Source organism: Nannospalax galili, unplaced genomic scaffold (assembly GCF_000622305.1).
Source record: "Nannospalax galili isolate Female #2095 unplaced genomic scaffold, S.galili_v1.0 scaffold140, whole genome shotgun sequence".
NCBI classification, from domain to species: Eukaryota; Metazoa; Chordata; class Mammalia; order Rodentia; family Spalacidae; genus Nannospalax; species Nannospalax galili.
The window spans coordinates 3,738,368-3,747,796 of NW_008352267.1; positions in this window are offsets into that span (position 1 = coordinate 3,738,368).

Consider the following 9,429-nt stretch of genomic DNA (forward strand, 5'->3'; position numbering starts at 1 on the left):
TGTATTAGTCAGGGTTCTCCAAAGAAACAGAACCAGTAGAATGAATATGTATAAAGATTTATCAGCTTAGCTCACAGGATAGAGTCAAACAATGGCTGCACCACACTGGAGAGGCTGAAAATCCGTAGTTGCTCAGTCCACAAGGCTGGATGTCTCAGTAGTCCCAATCCGGTGCTGAAGGTCTGATGAATTCCAAAATATCAGCTAGTCTTCAGTCTACAGCAGCAAGACGAACCCACCAGCGAGAGAGAAGGCAAGCCACAAAAAGCCTTGGTGGTTTATACTGGCTGCCATCAGAAGGTAACACCCACATTTAGGGTGTGTCTTCGGGCTTTAGATGATCCAATCAAGATGATCTCTTTCATTTCAGTTAATCCCAGATCCAATCAAGTTGACACCCAGGATTAGCCATCATAAGTCCATCCCTTGTCAACTTGACACACAATAGCATCTCTCTATGTCATGCTTAATTTTCAAATGAAAACAATGTTGAGGTCATAATATCACCTAACATGATATAACTATCCCATAATACAATGACCAATGCATTATGTATCTTAGAGTAGGTGATAAGGTCTTCAAGGAATGCTTAGTCCTTTAGTGTCTCATAACCCAATATAAACACATAGGTTCACAACATTTAACCATTTAACACATCTCAATTACACATTCAAAAAAGAATAACACGAGCATCTGCTTAACATATGTGTATACATGCACAAGCCTATTCTTAACCAAACAGGACAAAAATATTCATGTCAATTACAATCCACGTTTCTGCAACTGGTCACGTGGCCTAAGTTGGTATTTGTAACTACCTTCCTCTACAACCCATTCTGTATTTCCTCCACCATCAACAAGCACTTCTGCAGGTCTTGGCTCTTTCCCTGGAGGAGTGATCTATGCTTTCATCCCTGAAGGGTCTGGGCCATTTGTTGTCCTGTCTAGATTGGGTTGTTGCAGCTTCCCATTGACCTTAATCACAGGACATGGTAACACTAAAAGTCGTCCTAAGGAATCTCCTGCCTTCCAGATATAATCTTCATTACCTCCATTGTGGAGAACAAGTCCAAATTCCCCCTGGTAGTCTGGGTCAATTACCCCTCCTAATACTGTTATTTCTTTCTTCACCTGCTGACTTAAGGGCATCAGAAGCCCATAGTGTCCAGGGGTAAGTCTTTTCTTCCAGTTCAACGGCATGTTTGTTGTCTCTCCTGGCAGAAGCACTCCCTCTTCTGGAACCAAAACATCCAAGCTAGTAGAGTGCAAAGTCGAGGGTACAAGAAGAAAAAATTTTCATAGAGGGTCACCAAGGGTGACAGTGAGTGGAATCATTCCCACTTCCACCCCTTGCTTCCTGGACCTGTGAAACCTGGCTATAGGAGAAACATTACCTTGTATTGGACACTGATTCAAAGCATACACTGCCTTCCGGAGGACCCTGCCCCAGTCCACCAGGCTATTGCCACATAATTGGCGCTGTAACTGTGTCTTTAAGAGACCATTCCATCATTCTATCAAGCCAGCTGCTTCAGGATGGTGGGGAACATGGTAAGACCAGTGGATTCTGTGACCATGGGCCCACTGTCGTACTTCTTTGGCTGTGAAGTGAGTTCCCTGGTCTGAAGCGATGCTGTGCAGAATACCATGACAGTCGTTAAGGCATTCTGTAAGTCCCTGGATAGTAGTTTTGGCAGAAGCGTTATGTGTAGGAAAGGCAAATCCATAACCAGAATAAGTGTCTATTCCTGTAAGGACAAAACACTGTCCCTTCCAAGATGGAAGTGGTCCAATGTAATCAACCTGCCACCAGGTTGCAGGCTGGTTGCCACGGGGAACAGTGCCATATTGGGGGCTCAGTTTTGTTATCTGCTGTTGGCAGATTTGGCATTCACCAGCAGATGTAGACAGGTCAGCTTTCGTGAGTGGCAGTCATGCTGTTGAGCCCATGCATAACCTCCATCTCTGCCACCATGGCCACTTTGTTCATGGGCCCATTGAGCAATGACAGGGATAGGTGAAGAAAGAGGCTGATAATCCACAGAGCGGGTCATCCGAACTACTTGATTATTGAACTCATCTTCTGCTGAAGCCACTTTTTGATGTGCATTTACATGAGACACAAGTATGTTCACATCGTTTACCCATTTGGAGCGATCTATCCACATATTTTTCCCCAAATGTCTTTCTCACCAATTTTCCAATCATGCTCCTTCCAAGTCCCTGACCATCCAGCCAAACCATTGGCTACAGCCCATGAATCAGTATATAATCTCACTTCTGGACATTCCTGCTTCCAAACAAAATACGCGACCACATGCACTGTCTGAAGTTCTGCCCACTGTGAAGACTTTCCTCCCAAGTTTCCCTCAGGGTTGTTCCAGAAATTGGCTGTACTGCTGCAGCTGTCCACTTCTGATTAGTGCCCACATAGCGTGCAGAACCATCTGTAAACCAAGCCCTAGTCTTCCCTTCCTCAGTCAACCGATCATAGGGCACACCCGATGAAGCCATAGGCACATGCTTGAGAACAGGAGGCATGGTAAAAGGAGTAGGAACCATAGGCATTTGGGCAAATTCTTCATGTAACTTGCTTGTGCCTCTGGGCCAGCTCGAGCCTGATCACATATATACTGCTTCCATTTGATAATTGATTGTTGCTGTGCATGACCTACTTTATGGCTTGGGGGGTGAGATAACACCCAGCTCATGATGGGCAGCTCTGGTCTCATGGTGACAATGTGGCCTATTGTCAAACATTCAGTTTCCACTAAGGCCCAATAGCAGGCTAAGAGCTGTCTGTCAAATGGAGAATAGTTGTCTGTAGATGAAGGCAAAGCCTTACTCCAAAATCCCAATGGCCTCCTCTGTGATTCTCCTATGGGGGCCTGCCAGAGACTCCAAACAGTATCTTTATCTGCCACTGATACCTCTAGCACCATCAGGTCTGCTGGATCATATGGCCCAAGGGTCAGAGCAGCTTGGACAGCAGCCTGGACCTGTTGAAGGGTCCTTTCCTGTTCCAGGCCCCACTCAAAGTTAGCTGCCTTCTGAGTCACTTGATATATGGGTTGTAGTAACACACCCAGATGAGGGATGTGCTGACTCCGTGATCCAAACAGGCCCACCAAGCGTTGTGCTTCTTTCATAGTGGAAGGAGGGGCCAAATGCAACAATTTGTTCTTTACCTTAGAAGGAATGTTTCTGCATGCTCCACACCACTGAGCTCCTAGAAATTTCACTGAGGTAGAAAGTCCTTGAATTTTGGTTGGATTTATTTCCATTCCTCTCATGCACATATGCTTAACCAACAAGTCCAGACTGTCTGCTACCTCCTGCTCACTGGATCCAATCAGCATAACATCATCAATATAGTGGACCAGTGTGATATTTTGTGGAAGAGTCAGGCAATCAAGATCCCTTCAAACCAAGTTACGGCACAGTGCTGGAGAGTTAATATACCCTTGAGGCAGTATAGTAAAGTTATACTGCTGGCCTTTCCAGCTGAAATCAAATTGCTTCTGGTGGTCCTTATGAACTGGTATCAAGAAGAAAGTATTTGCCAAATCAATAGCTGTATACCAGGTACCAGAAGACATATTAATCTGCTCAAGTAAGGAAACCACATCTGGTACAGCAGCTGCAATTGGAGTCACTACTTAATTAAGGTTTTGATAGTCAATTGTCATTCTCCATGACCCATCTGTCTTCTGCACAAGCCAAATAGGAGAGTTAAAGGGAGATGTGGTGGGAATCACCACCCCTGAATCTTTCAAATCCTTGATGGTAGCACTAATTTCTGAAATCCCTCCAGGGATGCAATACTGTTTTTGCTTCACTATTTTCCCTGGCAGAGGCAATTCCAGTGGTTTCCATTTGGCCTTTCCAACCATAATACCCCTCAATCCACAGGTCAGGGAACCAATGTGGGGATTCTGCCAATTCTTAAGTGTATCTATCCCAATTTTATATTCTGGTTCTGGGGAAATAACCACAGGATGAGTTTGGCGACCCACTGGACCCACTGTCATTTGGACTTCAGCCAAAACTCCATTTATCACCTAACCTCCACAAGCCCCTACTTTAACTGGAGTGCCACAATGCTTTTTAGGACCTCCTGAAATCAGTGTCAACTCAGAACCAGTATTCAATATGCCTCGGAATGTCTGATTATTTCCTTTCCCCCAATTTACAGTTACTCTAGTAAAAGGTTGCAGGTCTCTCTGGGGAAGGATGGTTGAGAGGCAAACAGCATAACTCTTTGGTCCTGTGACAAAGTCCTTCCTCAAGGCCACCTGGCCTTCCCTTCATTCAAGGGGTTCTGGGTCTGTAAACTGTCTCAAGTCTGGAAATTTGTTGACTGAGTTAGATTCTCTATTGCTACGATCCAATACTGACATCCTGTCATTCATCGTAGAGCTTTTCTGCTTACACAGGTCAAATACAAACTTAGTAGGCTCCTTATGTATGTGGTCCCTGGAAACACCATGATTGATTGGCAAGCAACACAGGTCCATTCGAGTCATTCCATAGTAGGTATTGTTTTGCTTTTCCCACCCGTTATGATAAGTATGGGCGATAAGTATGTGCTCACCTTGTCTTTGGTAATTCAATACTGCCACCTGACCCCTACTCCGAGGTCCTGTTACACCTATTATATTTACATTTAATTTATGCAATTGAGCAGCAACATCTCCAACTGTAAGATCTGGCATAAGGAAAAGAGCAAAAACAAAGCTCTTCAACCATTCTGGTGTCTCTCTCAGTACTTTCCATCTTATAAAATCAGTAAAAGGCATGTCCTCTGGGACCTCCCATTGTGAAGGATTTGGTGTTGCACTGTGAATCCACTCAAGCATATCAATTTTCCTCAGCCTTACAATCCCTTCATCAACACTAAGCCAAGGGATATCAGGAATCTCCAGCTCTCTGTCAGTAGGCCATCTTTTGATAAATACCTCAGCCAACCAATCAAATAAACTTTTAACACCCTTTTTAACTGCACAAGCTTCCATATAAAACCTAGAATCTCCAGTCAGGGGGCCCATGTCAATAAACACAGCCTGATCCAATTTTATTTCCTTCCACCATTATTCCATACCCTTAAAATCCATTCCCCTACATATTCATTAGATTTCTGCTTCAAATAATTAGCAAATTCACTAAGTTCTTTAGTGGTGTAGTGCACCTCCTCATGGACCACACTTTCTATTTCTCCTCTAGGGGCCTGCTTAGCTTCGAGTCTGGTTATAGGTCTAGAGGCAACAATAACTGGGCCCTGAACTCAAGCTTTTTTTGAAAAGAATATGTTTAATTACTGAACAAATTAGTTGAGTGTAATAGGTCATAAGCCTTCTTCACACATCAGTGGTTTTGAGTACATTATTACCTAAACCCCTTTCTCCCATGCCTTTTATCCCATTCACCCTTAAGCCTGTAGCTTCCAATAGTCTACTCTGTGCTTTCATTTCATGTATGTTCTACTACTTCCTCTTTATAATTTTCATTCCAAGATCATAGGTTCCGAAGTATTTTCTTCATGTACACTTCATTTTATTTAAGTCATCACCTTGTCACCCATTCCCCTTAACCCATTATCCCACTTCCTTCTTGAATCTTTCTCTCCAAGTGATACCCCATTTATGTTCATGTCAAATACATTCCACTATTCCTACTCCCCAAATGATTCCCACCCAGAACAAGGACCCGAATTGACTTTCCAAGATTCCATATATACCCCCAGTTAAACATGCATACAAAACAACATGCACTATAACTCATATGTGAGACAACATAATGGGTGGTTTTTGGAGTTGGAGTTACTTCTAGTATAATTTTTCCCAGTTCTATCTATTTACCTGCAAATTTTATGGCTTGACTTTTCTTAAAATGAATAATTTTAAGATGAGAAATTTTCCATTATGAATATATATGTATTTATTTATTTATTTTCCATTCATCAGTTGACTGCAATTTAGTTTTTCCTTTTTCTTGTTTTTGTTAGTAGAGAAGCAATGAAACTAGGTGTGTAACTATTTTTGTGTGCACAGGAGTGATATAGCTAGGTCACGTGGTAGATCTCTTTTTACTGTTTTAGGGAAACTCCGGTCTCATTTCCAGAGGGACTGAACTAATTCACATTCTACAACAGTGCATAATAACTACCCTCTTCCCCACCTCCATTTATAACAGCACTTGCTGTCATTTGTATTCCTGATGAGCACCAATCTTTGGGGAGAGATGGAATCTGAACATAGTTTAACTCCAAATTTCCCTGATGACTAACGATGTTCAACATATTTTTAAAGTGTTACTAGCCATTTATATTTCTTCTTTAGATAACCTGTGTTACATCTCATAGTCCCAATACTAATTGAGTTGTTTTCTTGTTGTATCACTTGTTAATTTCTACAGACCTTAATTCTTTGACAGATGTATAACTGTCAAAGATTTTCTCTCATTCTGTGGACTTCCTCAACTGTCCATTTACTTTGCTGAAGAGAAGCTTTCATTTATCAAGAATTTTACGGGATTATGGTGTAGAGACTGAATCCCTTTGTCTTGATCCTGATCTTAGTTGGAAAGATTTTAATTTTCTCCCCTATCATGATGTAGTCCTTATAGTCTTGATGTATAATCCCTCTATCTCTAGTGTTTCCATGACTTTTATTATGTAGGAATGTTGAATGTTTTCAAATGCTTTTTCTGTATCTAATGATGTGATTATGTTTTTGTTGTCTATGAATCTCTTTATGTGAGGAATAATATTTATTGATTTATGTATGTAGAACCATCCCAAAACGAATTTAGATACAGAGGAATCTGGACTGAAATATTTCAAAGTTTATCTAAATTGTGTGTAATTTTTAAAAATTTACCGACAGTGGTTTATTTATTCTATTTTCATAATCTAAAACAATTTTTGATTGAACAGGATTTGATTATTTTTATTATATAAGTAATTTAAAATTCCACATTGCAAGGATATAATTAACAATTCACATGATATGGAAATTCCAAATCAATTAAATATTTTTAATTGTTTATTTTATTATTTTTATTTTCTGTGTATGAGTGCATTGTCTATATGTAGGTAGTGCACCCATGTTGAGCAAAATCTACAGAAGTGAGAAGAAGGCATTGGATCCCCTGGAAATTGAGTTATGGTTGGTTGTTAGCCACAACATGGGTGGTGGGAAATGAACCTGAGTCCTCTTCAAAAGCAGTCAGTGGTCTTAAGTGTTGAGCAAACTCTCTAGTCCCTCACTGAATTGTTTTAAGGCTAGACACTATAAATAGCTATGTTTTAAAACAATGGAATATCCTTATAAATAAGATATTGTGAAGAAAAAATTGCTTCCAAGACAAGGTTACACCATATCCTAATGTTTTTTTTTTTCCAAATCCCAATGTCTTCTGTTATATTATTCTTTCAAAAGTTTTCATTTTCAGCTTACAAAATCAGTCTTAGAGTTCATTGCTTCTGAGGCTTTTAGCTAAGATCAAGTGTAGAATTTCATTCAAAAACACTTTAAAGGTGCAAAAGAGTGTCACTTTATCAATTAAAGATGCAAGTTGCACAAAGTAGAGATAAATGACAATCTAAGTTTTGCTTAAATTTTTCGTTAATTTCATATATTCATATAATACATGCTGATTATTCTCATTACTCACCCTTTCTATATTAAACTTCTAACCCTACCTATACCTCTTCCTTAGAAATCCTCTTCTCACATTCCTTTTCTTTTTTTTTCTGCTAGTTTGTTTTTGAACCACTGCATCTTACTAGGGCCATAACTGTTGAACATAGGCTTGGAGCATTTCACTGAAGCCTGAAAATCTTACCAATATTTTGACAACTGAAGGCAATGTCTACCCTCCCAGTCCAAAACAAACAAACAAAAAAACCTGTCACTACTCAATGGCTCAACAGTAAGTGGTGAAGCTCATGGTGCCTTTCCATCACTGATGAATTACTTTTGACTCAGCTCAGTGCAAGTAATTTCAGCTGCTGAGAGAACATGATTGTAATCCTTGCGTCAAGTCTAGAGAATGGCATTGCATAGCCCTTCTCCCTATCTTCCAGCTCTAGCACTCTTTTCCTCTCTGCTCTTTTACAATGTTCCCTGAAAGGGTATTATAATGGTCTTGTTTAATTAGGACTGAGCACCAAATCATCACTTATTCTGAAGATCTTAGATAGTCATGAGTCTTTCCAATCATTGGTCAGTAAAAGGAGAGGCTTCTGTGATTAAGGGTAAGAGTAGATTTTTCATTTGGTATATAAACACTGATATTTAGAATGGAGTTTGATTCTATGTCATTTAGTTAAACAACAGGAACAAGTTTCCCCTAGAGTGTGTGGATCTCCTGAAGCATGAGTTGTTCACTAGATTTATAGTAACTTCAGACATTCTTTTCTGTGGAATGGGCCTCAAATACACAGGGACTAATTGGTTGCCCCGACAAAATTTGAATCATTATTGTATGTTTGGGCACATCTTGACTCACAGCTTGAAATTTTATGTTCATAGGACTCGTAACTGGGTAAGATAATTCATTTCTTTTGTCCTGACTGTCTGCATCATGTATTCTAGCACTTTGAGAGTTAGCCAACAGGGAAGAAATTTCAAATTCAATTCCATCTATTATTCTATATTTCTTGCAACTGAGGTACATGGTGTCTTCAGCAACAAGGTCTTATACTCTAGTACTTGTTGATAACCAAGAGGACTGACAAATGCCTGTATTGCTTTGAGAGACCGAGGAACTCCTTGACCAATGATATTTGTGGAACTATCTCATAGTTGGTATGACGAATTTTGATTAATAACCCAGTTGTTCTAGGGACATAATTTTCTAGTGCTACAAAGTCCCTTTAGTCTTTTTTTTTAAAAAAATTTCCTTTGTTTCATTTTTTAAAATTTTTATTGAATTTTTTTCAATTTTCATACTATGCAGTTTGAGAGTATATAGAGCCCCTCCCCTATCTGTCCCTTCCCCCACTGCCCCACCCAATATATATGCCTATAGAGTCTGAATTATGTCTCTAAATGTCCTTCAGTGAGAGCTCATCCATTGAACCAACCAAGAGTCCCATTCCTGTAAGACAGTCTTTCTCCCTCCCAGAAGTTATCAATTGCTCAAAGTTCCTTTGTTTGAGTTGCGATTTCTCACTCCCTTCCCTGTATCTATGCGTGAATTTTGTCTGGCTTGAGACTGCATAGGACTTGTACCTGATGTTACCATTGCTGTGAGTTCCTGTAAGTAACTTAAAAGCTGTTAGGAAAACGATTTTTCCTAATGGTCAGCCACCCCTTCTGGTTTCTCCAGTGATTCCTGAGCTTTAGGAGGCAGAGGTTTGAGACAGATGCCTTCTTCAGAAATAAGTACTCTATGTCCTCTTGTTCTCAGACATTGACCAGTTGT